The following is a 25111-nucleotide window of genomic DNA, read 5'->3' on the forward strand; positions in this document are numbered from 1 at the left end:
GGTAATCTGAGATTAAACATACAAGTATGTGACTTTTTATTTATTTATTTATTGCATATTGGGTGTTTTATTTTTAGTTGAATCATGATTTCATTTAGAAAATATAAACAGTATTCTGTTGCTTAATTCCGTAAATCGAACATATTTCTGAGGCTCTCTCAAAGATATGGTAATTTTGTTTTTGTTTTTATTTAAACCATTAAGCTCTAGCTTTATAATTCTCACACAGTAAGGCAGGAGATTAATTATGGGCATTTGCTGCTGGTCACATTTAGCATAATATTGTCTTAAATTAACATCTGTATCCTAGTCTGCGAGTACTCTCATTATCATTTCCATTTCAATTCCTCACCTGGCATTAAAGCTTCCTTTGCTGTGTAACCTATATGAGAATTTCTATGTTTCCACCTCCTCTACTTTCAATCTAGGGATTTGTCTGGAAAGGCTAACTAATAAGCAGTTGTCATTCTGCTAAACAACGAGAGTATTTGAATGTAAAATTTGTGCCTTTAATAGGACAAATTATGGTATAATAAACATGGGTAGTTTGTTGAGTATATCAGATTTCCACACATGCTCTCCAAGGGGCTCAGTTTCCTCTGATAAGGAATAAAAAACCTCTCTCTAAGCACTTGCAATGTCAGTAGGCATTGGCAGAGGTTACAAGGGAATCACTAATTCTAGGGAGTACTTCAAACCATGCTTCTTGCTCTAAATTTTGTGAGCCTGAAGGACCTTGTAATCTGTAGGAAATTTTCAGTCCCTGCTATAATCATGATGACATTTGTAATCTTTATGCAGTGATAATGAAGACATCTAAACCTGACATTCCACTAGGATCAGTATGAGTTATAAAATTAATCGCCATTTTTCCCAGGGGAATTATTTATCTGGGGTAAGTATGCTTCACGTCTAGTGTTTGTGTGTAGGAAATTGACATGTTAATCAAGATTTTTATATTGATATACAGGGTGATACATGTTGAGCAAAAATCTGTCACATAATGCATAGAAATGGATTTTTATATTGACTTCCAATGCTAAATTAATCTCTTTTGCTATTTTCCTACCGGGACATAAAAAAAATATATGAGGTGTCTGACTATTTAAGAAAAATAACATTTATATATTACTTTCCTGTACAACTGAGGAGAATTGCTGCATAATATAGGATAAGTGAACTTAAAAGTTTTGACTACTTGTCTGTCTTTTTTTATTGTTTATTTTATTTTATTATTTTTTTTGGCTGCATTGGGTCTTCGTTGTTGCGCGTGGGCTTTCTCTAGTTGTGGCGAGTGGAGGCTACTCGTTGTTGCAGTGCATGGGCTTCTCATTGTGGTGGCTTCTCTTGTTGTGAAGCACGGGCTCTAGGCACGCGGGCTTCAGTAGTTGCAGCACATGGGCTCAGTAGCTGCAGCACGCGAGCCCTGGAGCACGTGAGTTTCAGTAGTCGTGGTACATGGGCTCAGTAGCTGAAGTGTGTGGGCTCAGTAGCTGTGGTGCACAGGCTCTAGGGTGCATGGGCTTCATTAGTTGTGGCTCGCGGGCTCTAGAGCGCAGGCTCAGTAGTTGTGGCGCACGAGCTTAGTTGCTCCACAGCATGCGGGATATTCCCAGACCAGGGATTGAACCCATGTCCCCTGCATCGACAGGCAGATTCTTAACCACTGCGCCACCAGGGAAGTCCTACTTGTCTTTTAAGTGTATGCTTTTATCTAAGAGTTTTGTTGGACAGATACTAGAGAGTCAGAAACAAGAGCCATTTCAGAAAAAAAAAAAGTCCCTCTGATACATAAATAAAGCTACCTTCTATAAATATATTATGAACACATCCTGTTTTTATATCTGGCAATATAATCATCTTGTTTTTAGGAGCAAATGATGAGAATTTCAACCTTGTTTAAGAAAGGTCTTTACAATGGTGTTTGGGATTAGAATATAGACATTTTAAAGGTGTCATTAAAAATCAAGTAATAGGCTGTTGATTACATCTCGTTTGCTTTCTTTGACAGCTGGGTTCCGGTTGGTTACATATGGGTAAAAAAAAAAAAAAAAAAATCAACATCAGGCTAAATGTAACTTTGCATCTGACTCGGAGTCCTTAAACGAAACTATTAAATGGGCTGTTTTGTACTATAAGGAGAGAACTTTAAATTAAATTTATGTATTTAGTTTCATAGGTCAGCAATATGTGTTTAAAAATCTATACATTATAGTAAATAACATGATGGCATTCCCTGTATGCTTTTAAATGGCACAGCATTTTTTGTGAAAACAATCTCCAAATCATAAATATTAATCAAAAAATATTCAAAGTAATCCACATATTCACAGAAACCATAATTTTCCTATTAAATAAGAAAATAATCCACAAGTGAACCTCAAATAAGAATACATGTAGTATTGTAACTTGATGAGCCTTTAACTAAATCTAGATTTTAAGGTTTTAAACCACAAAATAAAACCAGACGTTATATAAAAACATTCAATAAAACAGGAGCTTTGACTATTTAGAGTACATATGTCTGTCTTGAATCGCATTGTGAATTATATAAAAACATAGGTCAATACAACTGATCAGAAGAATGTATGACTTATTAAACTTGTTTCTCTCAGTATGGTAAAGCAGTTAATAAAGTATTAATTAGATCTCTCACTGTGTCTTAGGAAGAGATAAGTCAATGCAATATACAATCCCTTGCTTGTAATGAAGCAGCTTTGAGAGAGGACCACAGGAGGGCTACCATTAATGTGATGAATGGACAAAAAGCTCCTGCTTGTGTGTGGGGAGGTTGGAGGTGGTTCTAAAGGTAGACTTATAAAAGGTCTGAGTCTTGATTATGAGCTTGGCTTGCTGCAACTCATTCATGTAGTGTGGGTGAATGACACTTCCAAATCCAACTCTTCACCTCAGGTGCTCCCTAAAAAAATACTGGGGCCTCTGAGTCTTGATCTGGGAGGACACACCAATACACCAACAGCTACTGGCTGTATTCTTTATCCATTTCACTAAGCCGGGGATACACTGGTTCATTTTTCCACAACATTAAATAGTCTCCTCCCCGCCCCCTGTTTTTTTTTTTTTTTTGGCTCACATAAAGGTATGCCTAATTTAGAAGAAACAAGCTCAAGGACTTGGGCGAACTGAAATATGCCCTTTGTGTATTAACTGAAGACATCCTAGGAACCATCCTGCAGCACCAAGTTAAATCTGAACTCTACCTATGCATTTTCTACATTATTGACAGACATGAGATCAGAATAGTTTTGGCACTGAACTATTTCATTTTGTTTGAGTCTCTCTGCTTTACTACAGAACACGACAAGCCAGAAAGCAACCAGCCTGGATTGGTTTGTGTGCTGGTGCCAGAAGAGCTAATCAGAGTCCAGCATATGGGGTGTTTGAACAAGGAAATGGGTGTTAAGTATCTGTGTTTGGACTGCTTCAGAAGCATGTGGGTTTTGCTGGGTAATCTTAGAGGTACCGGGATTGGAGAGAACAGCTGTGGCCACTCTAACTGTAAGTGGCCTAAATTACGCCCTTGGCCTTCCCACCTTCCCGTGAAAATTCCTCTTTGGCTTCATGGATATTTTTCCAAACTGCCAAAGAGTTATTTGATGAAGACTTATTTCTAGATTTAGGAATGAAATTGTTGCTGATGTACTGCAGTCAAATTCAGTGAATACTTATTGAATATCTACTGTGTATCAGGCAACATATGGATAATATTCATTGAGGTGCAAGATAAAATAGTGGGTAAGAGCAATTCTGAAGCCACATCACACAGGTTTGAATAACTGCCATTTTACAGTGTAGAAACTACAGTTAGACTGCAGGCATCTAACTCCTATGTGCTTCGTTTCCCTTATCTGTAAAATGGGAATCTTAACAGAAGTTAGTACGATGCATAGTATTAAATGAACGAAGTAACCCTATGTTTCAGAAAGGCCCAGGTTTCTCAGTCCTTAGAATTCTTCACTTCTTTTTTTCTACACTCTTTTCTCAGGTAATCTTATCTAACCCTTGTGACTCTAAATACTGTCTATAATCTGATGACTCCCAAATTCATATCTCAATGTCTGGACCTCTCCTCTGAAATGTAGATTCTTAAACCCAGCTTTCTATATGACATTTCAAACTGAAGTCCTCATTTTATCCCTGACAACCTATTATTTTGTCACCTTCCCTGATTCAGCAAATGGCGACTCCATCCTCCCAGCTGCACAGGCCCCAAAATTTGGAAGTAATTTTCAATCTTCTTTTTCCTTTACACCCCACATGCGATCTACCAGCCAAATCTGTCAACTATACCTTCAAATATATCCAGAATCTGACCTCTTCTCACCGTCTCTACCACTACCTTCCTTGTCCAAGTCACCATCATCTCTCACCTTATCACAGGAGCCTCCAACTTGTCCCCCTGCATCTATTCTTGCCCCCACTCAGTTTCCTCTGAACACAGCAAAATCATTCTTCTAAAGTATAAGTAAAATCATAGCTCTCCTCTGCTGGGAAGAAACAAAACCCTTAACAACCACCTCTAAGGCCCTACCTGAGCTCCACTCCTCACCCTGACTTCTCTGCTCTCAGCTCCGACTACTCTCTCCTTCCCTCCTTCAGCGTCCGTGACCTCCTTGCTCTTTCTTGGACATGCCATACATGCCCCTGCCTGTGGGTATTTGCATGTTGCTGTTTCCTCTCTCCTACGGCTCCTCCTTCAGACAGCTGCATAGCTTGCTCCTGGGGCTCCCCTTCCAGGTCTTGCACCAATGTCACCTTCTCAATAAGCACTTCCCTGATCACTCTATTAAAATTACCACCTAGCTGCTAGCACTCTGAATTTTTCTTCCCTGCTTTTCTCCATAACAATCACCACCCTCTCTCATATTATATATTTTACTTGTGCACTTATTTTCTCCTCCAGTAGAATGGAATTTCCAAGAGAGTGGGGATCTTTGACTTTTTTGTTCACTGCTGTATCCTCAGAGCTTACAGTAGTGCCCAGTACATATTAAGCCTATTTGTTGAATGGTCGAATTAATTTATTCTGTGAGAATTTTCTGAGCAGTAAATATACAGTATTGGATTAGGTGCTGCTTAGAATAAAGAGAAGATAAAAACACACCATACCTTCAAGAAAGTTAAAATCTAAGTTAGGAAATAAAGCATACAAATATTTGCAGTATGAAACAATACAGTGGTATAAAAATTAGAATTAAAATGCTAAGGGGAATAAGGGGGGCTCTTTAAAGAAACTGACCTTTAAGAATGGACCCTTAATATGTAATAGGATTTCATCCAGGACAGATGAGATGGGAATTAGAAGATTGCTAAAACGGAAGGACTAACATGAACAAATCTATATAGCAATGGAAAAGGTAGGTTTTAAATGGAGAATAGTATGCATGTCAGTTTGAGAAGCGTGTGGAATATACACATAAAGAGAGTGGGAGATGTCAGTTATGTATAGTGGACACATCCTCACATACAGTTCCTGACAAATGGAAGCTTCTGTGTTCCTGTTTCTTGAGCTGGGGAAACCACATGGTTTCTGACCCCTTGTTCCGACCTCTCTTTTGTCCAGAGCCAATAAAATCAGTAGTGGGCAGATGCTTGTGAATAGCCTGATGTGGAAAGCCCCATTCTCTCAAACAGCAGAGATCACTCCAGTGAATCAGGATTTGTCTCTTGAGAACTTCTACTATGAAGTGTGGAGACAATCAGATGAGAGCAATGGGAACATCACAGAAATGACATGAGGCAGAGAGAGGCCAAGAGGATTCGTAAGCGGAAGTTAATGGTTATTTACAAGTATAAAGAAGCCCTGATGAAGCAAATGTTTAGTGAAAGTTTGAGAAGAAGCTGATTGAAATGAGAAAATAATACACAGAATAAAGGGTAGCCTTGCTGGTAGAAAGAGAATTAGTCAAAAACACACTGAGAGGAGCCAGGACTTGGGAAATACCTAGGCTATTAATGGCGGTGCACAAGTCAAGAAGATGCGAAAATTCCTGCTCTTACTGTTATTGGAGCAACAAGATGAGACCTATGTGGATCCTGAATGGTTTAACATTTCTTTTCTTTTGCATATCAAAACGGCAATGAGTTATTACCTCATACCTGTCAGAAATGGCTATTATCAAAAAGTCTATAAATAACAAATGTTGGTGAAGAGGTGGAGAAAAAGGAACCCTAGTACACTGTTGGTGGGAATGTAAATTGGTGCAGCCACTATGGAAAACACTATGGAGGTTCCTGAAAAAAACTAAAAATAGAACTGTCATATGATCCAGCAAATCCACTCCTGGGTATATATCTGGAAAAATGAGAACACTAATTCAAAAAGATACATGCACCCCAATGTTCATAGAAGCATTATTAACAATAGCCAAGATATGGAAGCAACCTAAGTGTCCATCGACAGATGAATGGATATAGAAGATGTGGTATATATACACACAATGGACTATCAGCCATAAAAAGATTGAAATTCTGCCATTGGCAACGATGTGGATGGACCTAGAGGGTATTATGCTTAGTGAAATAAGTCAGACAGAAAAAGACAAATACTTTATGTTATTACTTATATGTGGAATCTAAAAAATAAAACGGATGTATAAAATTTCTTTTCTTGGATTCCTTTGAGAGTCTTTTCTGCCTCATTACCAACATAGCTGCATCATGTGTCCCATTATTTACAATGAACTTGCATTGCTGATACTTGCAAGTCAAAGGTCCTTACACAAATGTTTTATCCTCTAGTCATTAGCTTCCTCTTCTGAACTATGATGTACCAAATGAAGTGGACTTGCTAGATCTTTCAAGGATCTCTATAGCAATGAAAATAATCTATGATTTTTTTCTGTTGGATATTTACTTGTGTGTTTTCCATGTAGAATAGTATTATAAAGTAGACCATTGTTCTATTTGGACAGCTGGGGACAGAAAAAACTAGTTTTGTGAAAACTTATTGCTACTGGCTTTTTCTCTCCTTTCATTTGGTGCTTTTGTTTGAAGTTGTATGTCTCGTCCATGAAAGATGCTACCATCCTACAAAGATGAGAATTTAATTGCTCTCATCAAACATGCTTCCTAATAAATTGCTTACTCTGGCATAGAAAATTAGAAGTAGTTTTAATATGAGTAAAAGTCTATTTAATATGGCAGATTTTATATGATATAGATGTATATAACTAGATTTCTTTATAGCATATGTCATCTGTCATTGAATATTGGCATGATGGCTGCAGTTGATGTTGTTATAGACATAAATACAGTGATAAATGGATCTTGTTTTGCTTGTAGTATTTTCTAAATTTTCTCTTAAAGAAAAAATACAGAGTAATATTTTGACATAAATTTATATTTATAAGATAGAGGAATATTTTAATTCTACTTCATTTGTAATACTTAATTTTGCTTTCTTGGACCTAGTGATGCAAAGCAGGTCACTTAAATGCAATATGAAAGTAAATTGAACTTCCTCCTGTCAGTTGTTTTTCCCATCCACTCAAATGACTTTCTGCATTAGTAGTATTTGTTTATTTGTTCTCTGGAGGAAGGCTTTTCTGCAAGGCAGCCCATACTTCTCAAGTTTTCAAATAAAAATGTTCTAGTTTAATGTAATTTCACAGAACTTATTGTTTTTCATAAGGACACTAATGAAGTCTGCTGTTTTGCTTGACATCAGGAAATCTTTTCTTAGCATCAGGAGACAGTAGCAAAACTAGCATTTAAAAAATGCCATAATATGGGCTTCCCTGGTGGCGCAGTGGTTGACAGTCCACCTGCCAATGCAGGGGACACGGGTTCGTGCCCTGGTCTGGGAGGATCCCACATGCCGCGGAGCGGCTGGGCCCGTGAGCCATGGCCGCTGAGCCTGCGCATCTGGAGGCTGTGCTCCGCAACAGGAGAAGCCACAGCAGTGAGAGGCCTGAGTACCGCAAAAAAAAAAAAATGCCATAATAAATCTAAATATAGGGAAGTGCTTGAGGAACAAAATCTAGAAAAACAAAGTCAAAGAGAGGAATCATTTCTCTTTGTCAAGTGAATCAGCATCAAAGTTATTACTAGCTACATCTATGCTGCACTGTTATTTAAATTTTTATAATATTTTTAAAGAACATAGAAAAAATTCAAGATCAGCATAATCATTTAAAGTTTTAGCAATGTTACCTAGAAGATACAAAGAGAAAGAGAAGGAACTGACATTATAGATCATATAACAAGGCATTCACAACTGTTTAATGCAATAATAATTTATAAACGCACGCATATGTCAGAAGTTGCAAAAATGCAAGACTATGGGACTTGACTTTTAGTGACGTGCTGAAATTACAATAGATGGGGATCTTACTACATGAAAGAGGGTTGTGATTAGTAAACTGCTTTCTTCATTTTCCTAAGCTCTGAATAAGGATATTTTTCGTTTGAAAAGTGAAGTAGAGGAATCCCCCAGCATAAGTACTTCCTTCTCATCTACATAACTAATTTAACAAGTTTATAATAACACCCTGATAATCCTCAGTCATGACTATAATCTAAAAAATTGAGATTTTTCAAAATTAATCAACATTAATAAATTAGTAAGTTCTTTGAATTTCAGAAATTTGCTCCATACCTGCCATTGCATTTTCAAAGTAATTTGTTGATTCTGGGGCTCTGTATTTATTTAAACTCCAAAACATTTTTTATAAAATTAATTTTAAGATGTCAAAATTGTATATATATATATATATATTTATATATGTGAATGTGTATATGTATGTTGAATGTGTAAGTATGTGAGTCTGCTGGTCCATTATGATAAAATGAATTCACATATTTATATATTCAATCATTTAATCATTCAATAAATAGCGTCTACAGTGTCCCAGGCACTGTGCTACCACATAATGATGAATAAGGTATGTATCCTAATCTCATGCAACTCAAGAGAGGGGGCACAATTCAAATAAAGAAACAAACAATGCAATGAGGTAAATATTATATAGGATATTCATAGGGTAGCCTCCACTTGCAGTAAGAACATATGCGGTGTTGGGGACCTAGTGAATTGAGTGCTCCAAGCAGAGAGTGTAAATGGCCAGATCTACCTGGCAGACCAAGCTAACATAAAGTTTTGTAAACAAAAAATGATACATAACTTTCAAACAGAAAGAAATCTTTCTTTTTTCTTTTCTTTTCTTTTCTTTTTTTAATAAAATCAAGGGAAAAGAGAGGACACAAGCAGTAACAACACGAGTTGCTATAGTAATGCAGTGAGGGTTTTAGGGTTGGGGCTTAAGACATTAGCACTGAAGTTAGGCCCTTATAGCCAGGTATTTGAGTTTTAATTCCCACTCAGGAATAGGAAGTGATAGGTCAGGACAGGGCATGAATTTAAAACTGAGATTCCTGCATAAAATCAGGAAGGGCTAAATCTTCCGTAGAAAGGAACTAAAATCTCTGCCTATGAGATCACAGAAAAAAGTAAAAGGCATAACTCTGCCCAGGGCTCTGAATGGAAAACAAAACAAATCAAATGAAAAAAGCATGTTTTTATAAGAAATCAAAGCTCAAAGCTTGTTTCATGCAGGATATGTTATACAAATTTCAGTCTCGTCATGGTGCAGGGATTTCGACGTGGACGTTGTACCATAAAAATTGATCTTAACACGATGAAATCCTTTGGACATCTGGTAGAATCAAATGTGAATACAAAACTACTCTGAAGGAATACTTGCAACCCAGCTGTACACAGAGCCCCACGGAGAAAAAAACTCACTCATGATGAGCCCTAAGTCTCTTCTCACCACCATTACGAAAGTCATCCACAGTGAGTAGGGAAATCATAACACATCGTAGAGTCAGCATCCCTGAGAACTTGAGATAATAGGACAATCTGAAAAAGACCGTAAAATGTAAATATAAGCTAAATAATGACAAAAATCTTTTTGTCTGTTTTATTTACCGTTGTATCCTCAGTGTTGAGGATAATTCTAGAATTTGTTGAATGGATTATTATATTTAAAACAAAGAGATCCAAAGGGAAATAAAGTTGTTAACAATAATAATAATTTAAAAAAAGAAGATAAGGCAAAAAAATAAACAGGCAAAGCTGAAAAAAACGAAGTATCACTTCTAGAAATGAAAATTATAGATGTTAAAATTTAAAAACATAAAGAATGGGTTATAGGGCAAATTAGACCAAACTATGCTCAAGAAAAAATATCTGGGGGACTTACCTGGTAGTGCAGCAGTTAAGAATCCGCCTGCCAATGCAGGGGACACGGGTTCAATCCCTGGTCCGGGAAGAGCCCACATGCTGTGGAGCAACTAAGCCTGTGTGCCACAACTACTGAGCCCATGTGCTGCAACTACTGAAGTCCTTGCACGTAGAGCCCATGCTCCGCAACAAGAGAAGCCACTGCATGAGAAGCCTGTGCACCGCATCGAAGAGTAGTCCCCACTCGCTGCAACTAGAAAAAGCCCATGCACAGAATGAAGACCCAACACAGCCAAAAAAAGAAAAAAGATCTAGGGATAATTCCCCAAGTGGGCACAAGTGAAAAAGAGATAGGAAATATGGGAGAATAATTAAGAGACATGGAGAATAAAATGATAGAATCTATCTATCTATCTATCTATCTATTTATCATCTGTCTGTCTGAAGTAGGATTTCCAGAAGGAGCTGATAGAATGGGGAAGAGATATTTAAGGAGCTAATATCTGAGGGATTTCGAGTTAATGAAACATATGAATCCCCAGATTGAAATTCAAAGTGAGTTCTGAGGAGATTATATAAAAATAAACCCATTTATAGACATTTTGAACAAATGAATTAGAATTGGTTGGACAACAGAGATTTTAAAAGCAACAGTAGAGGCTAGAAAACAAGAGAATGGCATCTTCAAAGTGCTGAGAATAAATAATCATCAGACTAGAATTCTAATTCAGAATTGCTAAATTCGTGATGAACATTGAGGCTAAAATAGACATTTTCAGGTAAACAAAGACTGCAGAGGTTTCTAGGCAAAGACACTGATCTACTAAAGAGTGTACTTCAGAAAGAAGAAATTGAAAACAGGTAGAAAAAATGTGAGACATTATAAGCAAAGGTGAGCAAAGAATTGCTAAGCATATAAGCAAATATAAATAATTGATGGCCTTAAAAATAAATTTGGGGCAGCTAACAGAAAGATATAAATAAAATACAAGATAGGAATAAGAGTATTGTCAGGGGGAAGAGTGTACACAGGCATTCTCAAGTTTTTGTGTAAGGGAAGAGAGTAGAAATTTCCTTAAGCTACTATTTTGTTAGGGTAAAATATGCATACAGCTTAAAATATAAGGGTAATTAGAATATAAACAGGTACAACTTTGAAGCTAGTTGATGAACAATGGGGGAATTTAAAAATTGACCAGGCCATTGATAAGAAAAAGAAGTATAAAAAAGTATAAATTAAAAGCAGAAAGCAATCTAAGCAGAGAATGCTGTGTATGTAAAAGCCTGAAAGTCAGGGAAAGCAGTCACACTGGGAGCTGTAAATAGTTCCAAGTGGCTGGAGAGAAGGCAGTTTGAGGGATGCAGGGCGCAAAGAATTAGGGTGTAAGGTAAGATGGGGTTAGAAAGGTGTTCAGGAGTCATAAAGATCATCATATTCTATTTCAAAAGCCACGAAAGTTTTTTTTAATATCAGTGAAGCCTCCAGTTTGTGTACATTGAAAGATCAATCCTGCCATGTGCAACAACATGGATGGACCTTGAGGGTACTTTGCTAAGAGAGAAAAGGCAGAGAGAGAAAGACAAACTGTATGATATCACTTATATGTGGAGTCTGAAAAAGCTGAACTCATAGAAACAGTAAAATGGTGGTTACCAGGGGCCATGGGGTGGGAATTGGGGAGATGTTGGTTAAAGGATACAAACTTGCAAATAATAGCTTAAATAAGTTAACCGAGATCTGATACGCAGCATGATGATTAAAGTCAACTGTATTATATACTTCAAAGTTGCCAAGAAACTACATCTGAAATGTTCTCACCACAAAAAAAGAAATTATGATTATCTGACATGATAAAGGTGTTAGCTTTTTTATATAGGTGTAAAGCTTCAGTTGTAATCATATTGCAATATAAAAATGTATCAAATCAACAACATTGTACACCTTAAACTTATACAATGTTATATGTCAATTATATTTCAAATTAAAAAAAAAGATCATTCTTGCTGCAGTGAAAAATCCATGGGAAAGATGGACTGGAGGCAGGAGCACCAGTTAGCCTAGTGAAACAAAAATGGCATGATGTAAGGTGGCAACAACGGCAGTGACAGATGAGAGAAACAGACAAAGCTGAAGAACTGATGTAATTCAGACAGTGAAATGGGTGCTGAAGGGGGAGGAGAAATAAAAGATGAAACCAAAGCTTTTGGCTTGAATATTGAAGTGAAGGAGGCTGAGATTCTCTAAGACACTGAAGAAGTAATTAGGATTAGTTTTAATGGTTGCTAAATTGTCAGAAACTTGTGAGGCCATGCTAGGAATATTTACACTGCAGAAATTGGCACAAAGCACATTCAGGGTTGGTTTTTATTTTTGAGAGCTAGTTTACCAGTATCTGACTGAGATTTGGATGCTGGTGCTGGAAGTACTGATGGCTCATCCAAATAATGGTGTTTGGTAGATAATAGATTAAATGTGTCTGGAGCTCAGGAGAAAGGTATTTTGGAGATAGAGATTTGGGATTCAGACCTTTTGGGTAATTGAGTTATTTATTTACTAACTGAATTTGTTTACATACTTGAAGAGAATAGTCATAATAACCTGGACCATGATAACTTTTTAATATTTTTAGTGCTTCAGAAAGGGAGACTGATTTTTGCTTGGCTTTGAAGCATATATTATATATAGAACTAAATGTATTTACCTGCTTATATAATGTATTCAGCAGGCATTTGGGCATAATTCTTCATTTTTAAAACATAGCGTATTTGAAAAAAACTCTGGTTCATTTTTCCTCAGTTTGTGCTTCTGTTTCTTATGTCATTTAACAAAGTTAATTCTGTGATAGACTACACCAGTTATTATCTTATTATCTATCAGCTCTAAATCCACCTTCCCTGCTCCCCTGTTTTGCAGTACTGGAGCTGGATCCTACAAACTTTTCTCCTTTGTCAGGTGACTCAGTGTTAGGTTTTGTCAATAGAGGACACTGGAGGGTAATGTAAGTTATAGCAGAGAAAAGGGGTTCTCTTTCTATTATTTTTTAAATTGAAGTATAGTTAATTAGCAGTATTGTGTTAGTTTCATGTATACAGCAAAGTGATTCAGTTATATATATATATTTTAAAAATTCTTTTATATTATAGATTATTAAAGATATTAGATATAGTTCCCCGTGCTATACAGTAAATCCTTGTTGTTTATCTATTTTATATATAGTAGTGTGTATTTGTTAATCCCATACTCCTAATTAATCCCTCCCCCCCTTCTCCTTTGGTAACCATAAGTTTGTTTTCTATGTCTGTGAGTCTGTTTCTGTTTTGTAAATATATTCATTTGTATTTTTTAGATTCCACATATAAATGATATCATATGATATTTGTCTTTCTCTTTCTGACTTACTTCACTTAGTATGGTAATCTTTAGGTCTGTCCATGTTGCTGCAAATGGCATTATTTTTTTCTTTTTTATGGCTGAGTAATACTCTATTTTAGATAGATAGATAGATAGATAGATATAGATCACATCTTCTTTATCCATTCATCTGTTGATGGACACTTAGGCTGCTTCCATGTCTTGGCCATTGTAAATAGTGCTGCTGTGAACATTGGGATGCATGTATCTTTTCAAGTTAGAGTTTTTGTCTTTTCCAGATATATGCCCAAGAGTGAGATTGCTGGATCATATGGTGACTCTATTTTTAGTTTTTTAAGGGACCTCCTTATTGTTTTTCATAGTGGCTGCACCAATTTACATTTCGCCCAACAGTGTAGGAGGGTTCCCTTTTCTCCACACCCTCTCCAGCATTTACTGTTTGTAGATATTTTTTTTTTTTTTTTTTTGCGGTATGCGGGCCTCTTGCTGTTGTGGCCTCTCCCGCTGCGGAGCACAGGCTCCGGACACGCAGGCCCAGCGGCCATGGCTCACGGGCCCAGCTGCTTCGCGGCATGTGGGATCCTCCCGGACCGGGGCACAAACCCGTGTCCCCAGCACCGGCAGGCGGACTCTCAACCATTGCACCACCAGGGAAGCCCCTGTTTGTAGATTTTTTTTTTTTTTTTTTTTGCGGTACGCGGGCCTCTCACTGTTGTGGCCTCTCCCGTTGCGGAGCACAGGCTCGGGACACGCAGGCTCAGCGGCCATGGCTCACGGGCCCAGCCGCTTCGCGGCATGTGGGATCTTCCCGGACCGGGGCACGAACCCACGTCCCCTGCATCGGCAGGCGGGCTCTCAACCATTGCACCACCAGGGAAGCCCTGTTTGTAGATTTTTTGATGATGGCCATTCTGACTGGTGTGAGGTGCTACCTCACTGTAGTTTTGGTTTGCCTATCTCTAATAGTGATGTTAAGTATTTTTCATGTGCCTGGTGACCATCTGTATGTCTTTTTTGGAGAAACATCTATTTCTATCCTTTCTTTCTGTTTTTAATGACTCTTCTTCTTAGCATGCATGTGGGGATAGGCATGTGGGAACCCCATGGTGCCAGCCTTTCAATGAGTTTCTCCACTCAACTTTCGGAGAATTTCTCCAGCACCCCAGTGGCTGTGGGCTGACTCTAGTCCATGCCGTCCAACAGGTAGCTTCTTGTGTACCAGCTCCGGCCCACAGTGCTCCAGTGAACTCTAATGTCAGCCCAGAGGGCGACTTCTGGTGAGCTAGCTCTGAGCCAGAATACCCCAGACAACCCTGTCATACCTTTCCTGACAAAGTCTGAATATCAGTCTTGTGGCCAGGGGATGGGAGAGCTTACAACCTGGCCCCTTCTTTAGGTTTTCTCCCTTATCCCTAGAAGTCAAACTTTCTCCCTAAATTTACTATTTCTGTAGTGTTTAGAAAATTGGTTTTCTAAGGAGTTGTGCTTTGGGGGAGGGACTCTTCAGCAGAGGAAGTTCCTGGCAAGACAGACAACCTTTCTAGCAACCAAGGGAATAAATCCTTTAGGCTTGAAAAGGAATCTAGGAGGCACAGGACAGAATTGGTAATACTTATATTTTTTGTTTTTCATAGACAGAAATTGTATCATCTCTCTTTAGCAGGAATGACCATGCTTTGCAGAATTGTCCATCAATAAATTTGTAGGTTTGAAGCAAAATCATATGCATGATCCTGGGAGCATGGGTGTGAAGAGAAGATTAAAACATGGTGTCAGGGCTTCCCTGGTGGCGCAGTGGTTGAGAGTCCGCCTGCCGATGCAGGGGAGACGGGTTCGTGCCCCGGTCCGGGAAGATCCCACATGCCGCGGAGCGGCTGGACCCGTGAGCCATGGTCGCTGAGCCTGCGCGTCCGGAGCCTGTGCTCCGCAACTGGAGGGGCCACAACAGTGAGAGGCCCGCGTACCGCAAAACAAAACAAAACAAAACAAAAAACATGGTGTCAGTTTTTAATAATAATTAGTATCTGGGAGACCAATAAAAATGTTTAAAAAGGAAACAATATAAATGAAAAGAAAATATAAGTAACAGTTTGATTCAACAGCAGAACAGATGCCACAAGGAATTACATTACATGATTAATTGCCAAATGAGCCACATTAAATCTCTGCTGGAACAAATAAAAATAAATTACCAAATTAATGATATGGACGATTATTGCTAGAGGAGTTTAGTTGGAGTGGAGAGTTATGGAAACTGAGCAGTTGGAGGTAAGGTTGAAATGCTTCTAAATAAGGAATTTAAACTGTTTCTTCCAGGACCCTAGAACTGTTTGAAGGTGCTGACAGAAGGATTGTGAAGACCTTAGTAAGAACTTGGGCTGGCAGTAGTGCAATAGGTTCAGTAGCAGGAGACTCAGGGCAAGTAGACCAATCATAGGCAACTTTCAAAGTCTCGATATGAGCTGCCAGAGGTGAGATGGAAATGGAAGCTGCTTCCTTTATAAAAACTTCCTAATACTCTGTTCCTTGTTGTTTTTTCCCTCTCATATGCTCCAGGCCTCACTGCTTAACACATTTTGGTCTTTGATAATTTGCTCTCATGTACTCAGTGTAACAATAATAATTAGGATTTGTGTAGCTTTACAGAGTGCTTTCACTGCTCATCTGACTCTTCCAAGTATACCATAAACTGGGCAGGACAGGAATTTTTATCACCATTTTTAGATATGCAAAGTAAAGTCCAGTTGTTTAATGTTATTACTCCCTTCTTATAACATCATAAGCTTCTTCAAGCTACAAAGCTCATTTCTATCCTAGAATAATGCCTTGAATATGAAAACCAGTCAACAAATTTTACTGGGATGAGTGGGAGCTCATACTTGAGGCACTTATGATCTCATAAAATTAGGTGTTACAGATTATGATGCCAATAGATGACTCCAAGTAATATTAAAGTTGACTTTTTCATTTTTTACTTCAGAATGAGCAAGGTAGTTTTTGAATAGATGACAGCTTCATATGTTACTATAGGTGTAATATCACATTTGGGAGACCTTTTTCTCGTGCTATTGGAAAACATTACAGAATTTACAGATAGAATGTTCTATAAGTATTTCTCTAAAATGAATACACCGCCTCAAAGATAAATGTATCTATATTTGGATATACTTCCATTACACGAACCAAATCTCAGGAGAGAAAAAGGTATATGTGAGAGTAAAATTATGAAGCATTGGGTGTTGGATAATACATTAACTAGCTCACAATTTCTGATAATCACAATAGGTGATTTTCTTAATTTAGTAAGTCATTACTTTATTAAAGATACCTTGAAAAGAAAACAATTGCATGACAATTTAGTAATATAATAGAAGAAGCAGGAAAATGTGGAAATAAGCACTGGAATGAGATTTGATATTCCAGCTTTACCAGTAATTTATTTCATCAGCATGGGAAAGTCGAAGGGTGTTGGAGTAGAAGATCTCTGAATTTTCTTTCAGATATTAAATACATTTTTTCAATTGTTATTATTTAATGTGTAGCTGATACTAGGGATACAATAGAGAATAAGAAAGATGTTTGTCCTGCTGGATCTTATATACTGGTATTGTGTATTTGACTGATTTGTTGTATCACAAGTTGAAGTAGTCAGAGCTTGTGCTGCAATAAAAGCATTGTTTATTTCAAAAAAAAAAAAAAGCAGAACCATAAAAATTGGCCTGAGGCTGGGAAGTATAGCATATGTTTGAGATAAAGTTAGCCATGTATTTTACTTGGGTACTGGTAAAATTTTTAGATAATCTCAGAAACCAAGTGAGAAAAGAGCTTCAATAAAGATATAACAAAATCTATTACCAAAGAGATCTTAAGGAGGAAGAAAACAGAAAACTGATTATCAGTTAGTCCTTGGTGGCTTCTGAGTAAAATTCAATGGAGTAACAAGGCAAAGCCAGATTGAAGGAATTTACAGTATAAGTGGGTGGTAAGAAAGTACAGGCAGTGGCATATGGGTTATGTTTAAAGAAATATTTGTAGTTTAAAAATATGGGTAAAGATAAATAAAGTGGTGAGTTACAGAATGGCAGTAATATTTTTATGTTGTTTTAAAGGGAGAATAGAAAATATTAGTAGACAAGTAAGCATATGAGAGTGGATTTGGGCAAGGTAATGAATTCTGGAAGCTAAGTCAGGGCAAAATTGGGTGGTTAAACTTGAGGAACATAGGTAAAAGAAAGAGGAAGGTGAAGATACAGAGAAACTTAAAGTTGAATATCCATAGACTTTTCAAAATCCTGAGAAGTTTGAAATAGTTACTTTAGAGAACATGACAGGGAGTCAAAAACATGGAAACAAAAGGGAAAAAAGGAAGGAAGGTCAAGAGAATGAGAAGATAAGCCACAGACAGAAAGAAAATATTTGCAAAAGACATATCTTATAGAGAACTGTTATCCAAAATATACAAAGAACTCTTAAAACTTAACAGTGAGAAAACAACCAGATTTTAAAAGGGGCCCAAGACCTTAATGGACACCTCACCAAAGAAAATGTACAGACAGCAACGATGAAAAAACCTTTCACATAATTTGTCATTAGGGAAATGCAAATTAAAACAACAGTGCAGTACCATAACACACCTATTAGAATGGCCAAAATTCAGAACACTGACAACACCAAATGCTGGTGAGGATGTGGAGCAACAGGAACTCTCATTCATTGCTGGTAGGAATGCAAAATGGAACAACCATTTTGGAAGACAGTTTAGCGGTTTCTTACAAAACTGTACATAGTCTTATCACATGATCCAGCAATCACATTCCTTGGTATTTACCCAAATAAATTGAGAACTTATATCTATACAAAAGCCTGCACACAAATACTTATAGCAGCTTTATTCATAATTGTCGAAACTTGGAAGCAATGAAGATGTCCTTTAGTAGGGGAATAGATAAACTGTGGTACATCTGGATAATAAAATATTATTCAGGGCTAAAAACAATAAAGAGCTATCAAGCCATGAAAAGACATGGAGGAAGCTTAAATGTCTATTACCAAATGGTGGGAGCCAGTCTGAAAAGGCGACATACTGTATCTTTCCAACTATATGACATTCTGGAAAGGGCAAAACTATGACTGTAAAAAGATTACTGGTTGCCAGGGGTTGTGGGGAGCGGTGGGGTAGGGGGGATAAATAAGTGGAATGTAGAGGATGTTTAGGGCAGCAAAAATATTCTGTATGATGCTACAATGATGGGTCCACGTCATTATAAATTTGTCCAAACCCATACGATGTACAACACCAAAAGTTAATTCCAATGTAAACCATGGATTCTGAAATACTGTGATGTGTCAATGTAGGCTCATTAATAGTAAAAAAAATATACCACTCTGGTGAGGGATGTTGATAACGGGGTGGGGGGTATGCATGTGGGGGGACAGCGGGTATGTGGAAATACCTGTACCTTTCAATTTTGCTATGAACCTAAAACTGCTCTAAGAATAACCTTTAAATATAGGGAAAAAATAATAATGATAGGCACTCATTAAATGAATGTTCTCTAATAGGCAGGAGGTTTGGAGGGTAATTGTATGTTTGGGGGACTTTTTCTATAAAGATCCAGACTTTAGAATTTGAAATTTGGAATTTGAAAACCATAAACTCCGTTGTAACAATTCCACTTTGCTTTGTAGCGTAGACGCAGCCTTAGACAATACATAAGCCAAAAGGTGGTGTTGTATTCCAGTAAAACTTTATTTACAAAAACAGGTGGCAGAGCAGATTTGGCCTAAGGGACAACATAGTTTGCTGACTCCTGATCCAGATGTTGCCAGAGTCTATTTGGTTACAGATAAACCAAACTAGCATGGCTTTATGACTTTTCTGAATGTAAGAACAGGGATTTCCTGAATGTAAGAACAGGAATACACATACACATGTATGTACGTATGTATGTAAATATTTATATGTGTATGTGCATGTGTATTTTCATACATATATACATGTACCAGAAGTCATCTAGAATCTCTAACTTGTTGAATTTGAATAAGATTGGCCTGTTATGGAGCCAATTTTTGTGGGCCTTATATTCTTTTGGTTATCTCTGCTTCTGATTTTCTGTCTACCAATTTTTTTCTGCTGTGTTTTGCATTCCATTCTTTACCTCTGCCCTGGGGTCAGCCTAACTGTGATTCACAACTTCTTTTCCCCACGCTTGAGCTCCAAATCCATGAATACAAAAACATTGTGCGGAACACTACTTTTCTTTCACCAGAGGTCTGTGAATCTCTTGGAGTCCTTGCATGGTGATTCATATAGCAAACAATTTCCAACTTTAAACTGATTTCAGACATTCATATTCCTACAAGGCCTTTTGGTCGTCATGTCACAAAGAAATTCTCAGATCAGCGGTCAATTGGCCCAGAGGGAATTGCTTTTAAACTGATTTTTTTTTTTCCTTTCTGTCTGTGTCTTTTCTGTTCACTCTCAGGCAAAATAAATGAAAGAACAAATAATTGTGTCACAGAGAGATATTCAGATATCTTTTTCATTATTTCATTTCTACCAACAACCATCTCCTAGAAATTCACCTTTTTATCTGAGAGGCTTAATTTGTTATTAGCAGTACCAGGTTTTATTTTTCTAAACTAGGTTGTGGATTGCTAGACATCTGATTTATGTTACTCTGTGTGATTACTACAACTCTGTATGGTTGGTATTGTCTTTTCCATTTAAAAAATGACAGGAAGAATTGAGGAGGATCAAGGGATACAGTTGAAGAGCAAAAGCATGTTTTTAAGGAGTGAGTGAGTGAGTGGGATTTAGAATTCGGTGTCTCTGGGAAATGGGCTTGACGATATTCTAGGTTAAAATAAGAGATAATTAATACCACCCAATTCACCTTCTGCCATCTTCCCATAAAAGTAATCAAAAAATCCCTTAAATAGAAGCAATATTTTAACGGCAAGGGGAGATGGGAACAATGATTAAGGCTCTTCTAGATCCCAGGAGGACTTTCCTTTAAGAAAAATACAGGTGGTTTCTGAAATAGAATAACTAAAGTGGAGGACTCGTTTTTAAAATGTCTTTATGTAATTTTGAGAAAATCCCTATCTGAACTTCTGTGCTGATTTTAGTGTATGTAAAAAGGACAATGGTTAGATCACTATCACTCAAGATGGTTGGTAGTGAATACTGAATTAGAAGGTAAGCCTATTGGAATGCTAAGCTTATGAGTACAGGGATTTTTTTGTCTGTTTTGTACAGTGCTCTATTCCCTGGCACTAAGTAGATCCTGAATACTTGTTTGTTGAATGAATTAATTTAGAACATTCTCAGTTTTAAAACAATTCTGAGGCAATAGTATCTGTTTTGATAGAAGAGTCAGAAACATTATAAGTTACCCACTAGTCTCAGAGCGAGTTTAGTTTTCTGCACCGTTCCCACACCTGCCCTGTCTGCTGTTCCACTGGCATCACCCTTAGATCCACATCATAGCAAAGATTTTCTGTATCTTTAGTATAAGATTTATTAAAGAGATAATATTTAAGTATAACAAAGATGTCGTCAGGGCCGCTTGGTCCTTTCCAATAACTTGAGGATTCTTTGGCAGGGGTGGGGATGGCATTTTACACAGTCACCTCTGGCTATAGTTGCTTCCTCTGAATTCTCCCATCTTTGTCAGGTCTTGCAGCTGTTACTGCATTCCTATAAATGTGAGACAAAGTCTCTCTTCCTTGATTACCCCCAAATACCATCCACACAAAGGAAGTATGACAAAATTTACTGAGTGGTTGTATGGGTAGATCACATGTAGTAAATTTGAATTGAATATTACAACTCCCTATTTTTAAAAGTTATTCGGACAATGTTCTCTTTCTGTCCTCCTGCATTTTCACCTATTCTCTCCTGTTTGTATCATATCAACTTGGCTTGTACTTGGCTTCCTAATTGCTCCAAGCCCCCTTTTTACAACTCTTCTTCCTAGTTCCCTTATCCTTGTCTCCAACCTTGATTTATTAGTTCTTTTTACGCGGGCCTCTCACTGCTGTGGCCTCTCCCGCCGCGGAGCACAGGCTCCGGACGCGCAGGCTCAGCGGCCACGGCTCACGGACCCAGCCGCTCCGCGGCATGTGGGATCTTCCCGTACCAGGGCACGAACCTGCGTCCCTTGCATCGGCAGGCGGACTCGCAACCACTGCGCCACAAGGGAAGCCCGATTTATTACTTCTTAAGCAGAACAGTTTGTCTTTCCTTTGTCTTGGCTCATCCTGGTGGTGACATAGTTGGGTGCTTAAGGGTATGAGCTCCAGACTGAGACCTCCCTGGTGCTGGTTCTCCTCCGCTTTGCATTAGCTATGTGACCCTGGGAAATAGTCTTAACATTTCTGTGCCCTGGTTTAATTTCTTCTGTGGTTTTTGCAAGATTGTAATGAACTGATAAACGTAAAGCACTCAGAAAAGTATGGGATAATAGAAAGCTTTCGTTAAATGTTAGCTATTATTATCTTGCTTCAAGGTCTCTCTCCTTCAAAGGAAAAAGAAAAGAAAAGACAAAGTACCTTGTCAATGTGTTTTACTAAACAGAGACAAATATACCTAACACAAGGAATTCAGTAGTCAACATTAATGTAAAATTATTTCCTCCTTGCTAAAGAAAACTAATAGTACTTCTTTGCTCTGAAACCAGAAGACATTATACCCTCGTTGGTCAGCTGGTTTTCTCTGTCCTGTGGAAAGTGATCATCATATTTTTATTTTTTTATGGGTGAGTTCACCTTTTTTTAGATACTCTATGACAAAATTTTGAAGTTGTTAAATTCCTCACTTTTGTTGTGTATATGCAGCTTATAGGATTTCAGTGAAAACTGAACAGAATAAGAATTCGTCTTAACAGTTTTTCTAACAATGGCTTAAGACACCAGTTAATACCTCATAAACAGAAATTATTTCATTCTTTCTCTCATTGAAAAAATTTGAATTATACTGATTCTCAGAGGGGGAGAATCAATGAATGATAGGTTTGTTTTTTTTTTAAGAGATGGAGGGTAACTTAGAGATAATACAGTAGTGTATCTCTACATTTTAACATTTTCCATGAAGATTTTGAGCCCATTAGTTAGATGATTTGCGAAAGTTTTTGTGTCTGAGTGACAGGATTGGAACAAAGCAACTCTGAATGCTACTGTTCCTGTACTCTTCCTTGTTGATGTTATGTAACTGTAGAAGAAAATGGAAAACCAGTAGTATTTACCTGTATAAACAGTCAGTACGGAAAGTACAGAAAGAACAATCCTGCTTTCATGTCTCCCGAGGTGAATGTTCAACAGTAATGTGAATTTATCACTTATTTGAATTGTTAAGTGATTCACACCACATTGGTTGAATCCCTACTCAAAGGAAATTATCTTCCAGAATAAGATTGCCATCTTTTTTATTCCTATACAAAATGCTCAACCTACTTCTTGTTGAATACCTTCTTCTATTGTATTCATTTACATAATAGGTGTCTAAAGCATTATTTCAATCTATTAACTTCCTTTGGGCTAACACAAGTCAAATCAATAACACAATCCCCAATCTCAAAGACCTTATCATTTAACTGAAAAATAATGGATGTGAAATAGACCTAAGAGTGCAAATAATCAGCATATACCTCATCATTGTCAATTGAATAGAGCAGAATTTCACAAATTCCAGTGTGTTCACATCAAGCCAAAGTAGATAGAGTAGTTGATTTAACTGGCTTAATCATCGCTACCTTAGAAGCAAGTGGATATTTTGTTACAGATCTGAGAAAAGAGGTTAGAAGCATGAGCTTGTGGATAAGACAGGTTCTTGTAGATCACTGTGGGAGAGAAACAGCATAGTCACAATTTTGGAAAGCAGAATTTTTGGTTGGGATACTGAAGTTCACATGATGGGAAAGAAGAGTTGTTTAATTTTGGAGGTGGAATGAGAATGAGGCTGGAATTATTTGTAGAGAAACTTAAAGACCATGCTCAGCAAAATCTGAATATAATTTTATAATTTAATGTGCTTTGCTTTTACTCTCTTTTGGCAAGACCTTCCTTCATAAACTGAAAATAACTCATGAATGAATTATAACCAGTATCTCTTCATGTTTTAGAAGCTCCATGAATTTATAATGAATTCTATTCTTTGTATTCTCTATTTGAGTGATGAAAGGGTCAGAAGAACAATTTATAGGTTAAATGATATTAGAGAACTGTGCATTGTATGACATATTTCATTAAAGCAGAGGCTATGAGCTGGGGCTTTAACAACCAGGAATTTCACACATCTGACCAACAATCTTGTTCATAGTTACTTTTATAATTGCCAAGAATAAGAAAAAAGAACTGTGTGCATGCATTTTTAAAAATTTTACAATTGTAGTTTCTATTCAGAGTGGATTTTAGTTGTGAGTGGATACAATGTCATATAAAATATAAACATAAGGTATAATAATTACTTCTATAATGCTTATGTAAAGTATAAAAATTTGTCTATAACTAAGTGTTCTGAAAATTTATAATAGCAACATACTAAAATTGGAATTGAAATCCTTTTAAGGATGTATCTTTGTTAGTAGAAAAGGTTAGTTAAAAATTATCCCAAGAAAATTAAAAACCAGATTGAAGCCCTTGCTTCTCACTAAAAGGTTAATAGCTACCATTTGAAAACTTGCCTTAGAATCTCTCTGTTCATAAAATTAAAATATAAATGTTTTAAAGTGAAAACTTAATGTAATGTGTAATTGTAATATAACACCAGGTGCATAATGCAGTAGTATCCAATGGATGTTATTGGTAACTGACAATAAATCAATTAAAAATTTTCAGACATCTTCCACTTGCTTTTCTAGAGCCATGAAGTTTCTTGGGAGCTTAGTTTAATATACATAAAATTATGGCAGAAATAAAAAACAAGGCAAGACAATGTATAATTAAGTGATATATGGCACAGTTTTAAGTTTTGTTAAGGTTTAGCACAAGTAAACATTGCCTTTAAGAAGAATAGACATTTTCCAAATTTTGTAGCACTCATTTTATTCATTTTAGTCAGTGGCAAAAGGGAAGTTTCAGACCCAAGGATGATAAACTATGCTATTTGAAGGGCTGTTAGAAGGCAAGAAGATTGCTTAATTATCCACATAATGATAGTTTAAAAAGCAAATAATATATTTAAATATGTAATGACCTATTTGATGATGAACATTTTTTTCCTGCTCTTTACTTCTCAAGATATGATATTGTAGTTTCCTTATGGTAATGTGTAACATTTAAAAAATAATATTGAATAGCTTCCTTTTCTGGGTATATTTAAGCATACTATGTCCTCAAAACAGTGGGTGGCTTGACCTTGATATTTAAAATAGGCCTACAAATTTGAAGAAATAAAAAGAACAATACATGTAGTGAAAGGGGAAGGGTTCACCGTTGTTATTGATTTTTGGAATCTTATATAATTACTGGATGAAATAATCCTATTGATTTATACCTTTCCCTTTTGGCTGTATACCATTCTATGAGAC

The sequence above is a fragment of the Delphinapterus leucas genome, chromosome 12 (genome assembly GCF_059928025.1).
Source record: "Delphinapterus leucas isolate spDelLeu-1000000601 "Yukka" chromosome 12, BTC_Dleu_Yukka2, whole genome shotgun sequence".
NCBI classification, from domain to species: Eukaryota; Metazoa; Chordata; class Mammalia; order Artiodactyla; family Monodontidae; genus Delphinapterus; species Delphinapterus leucas.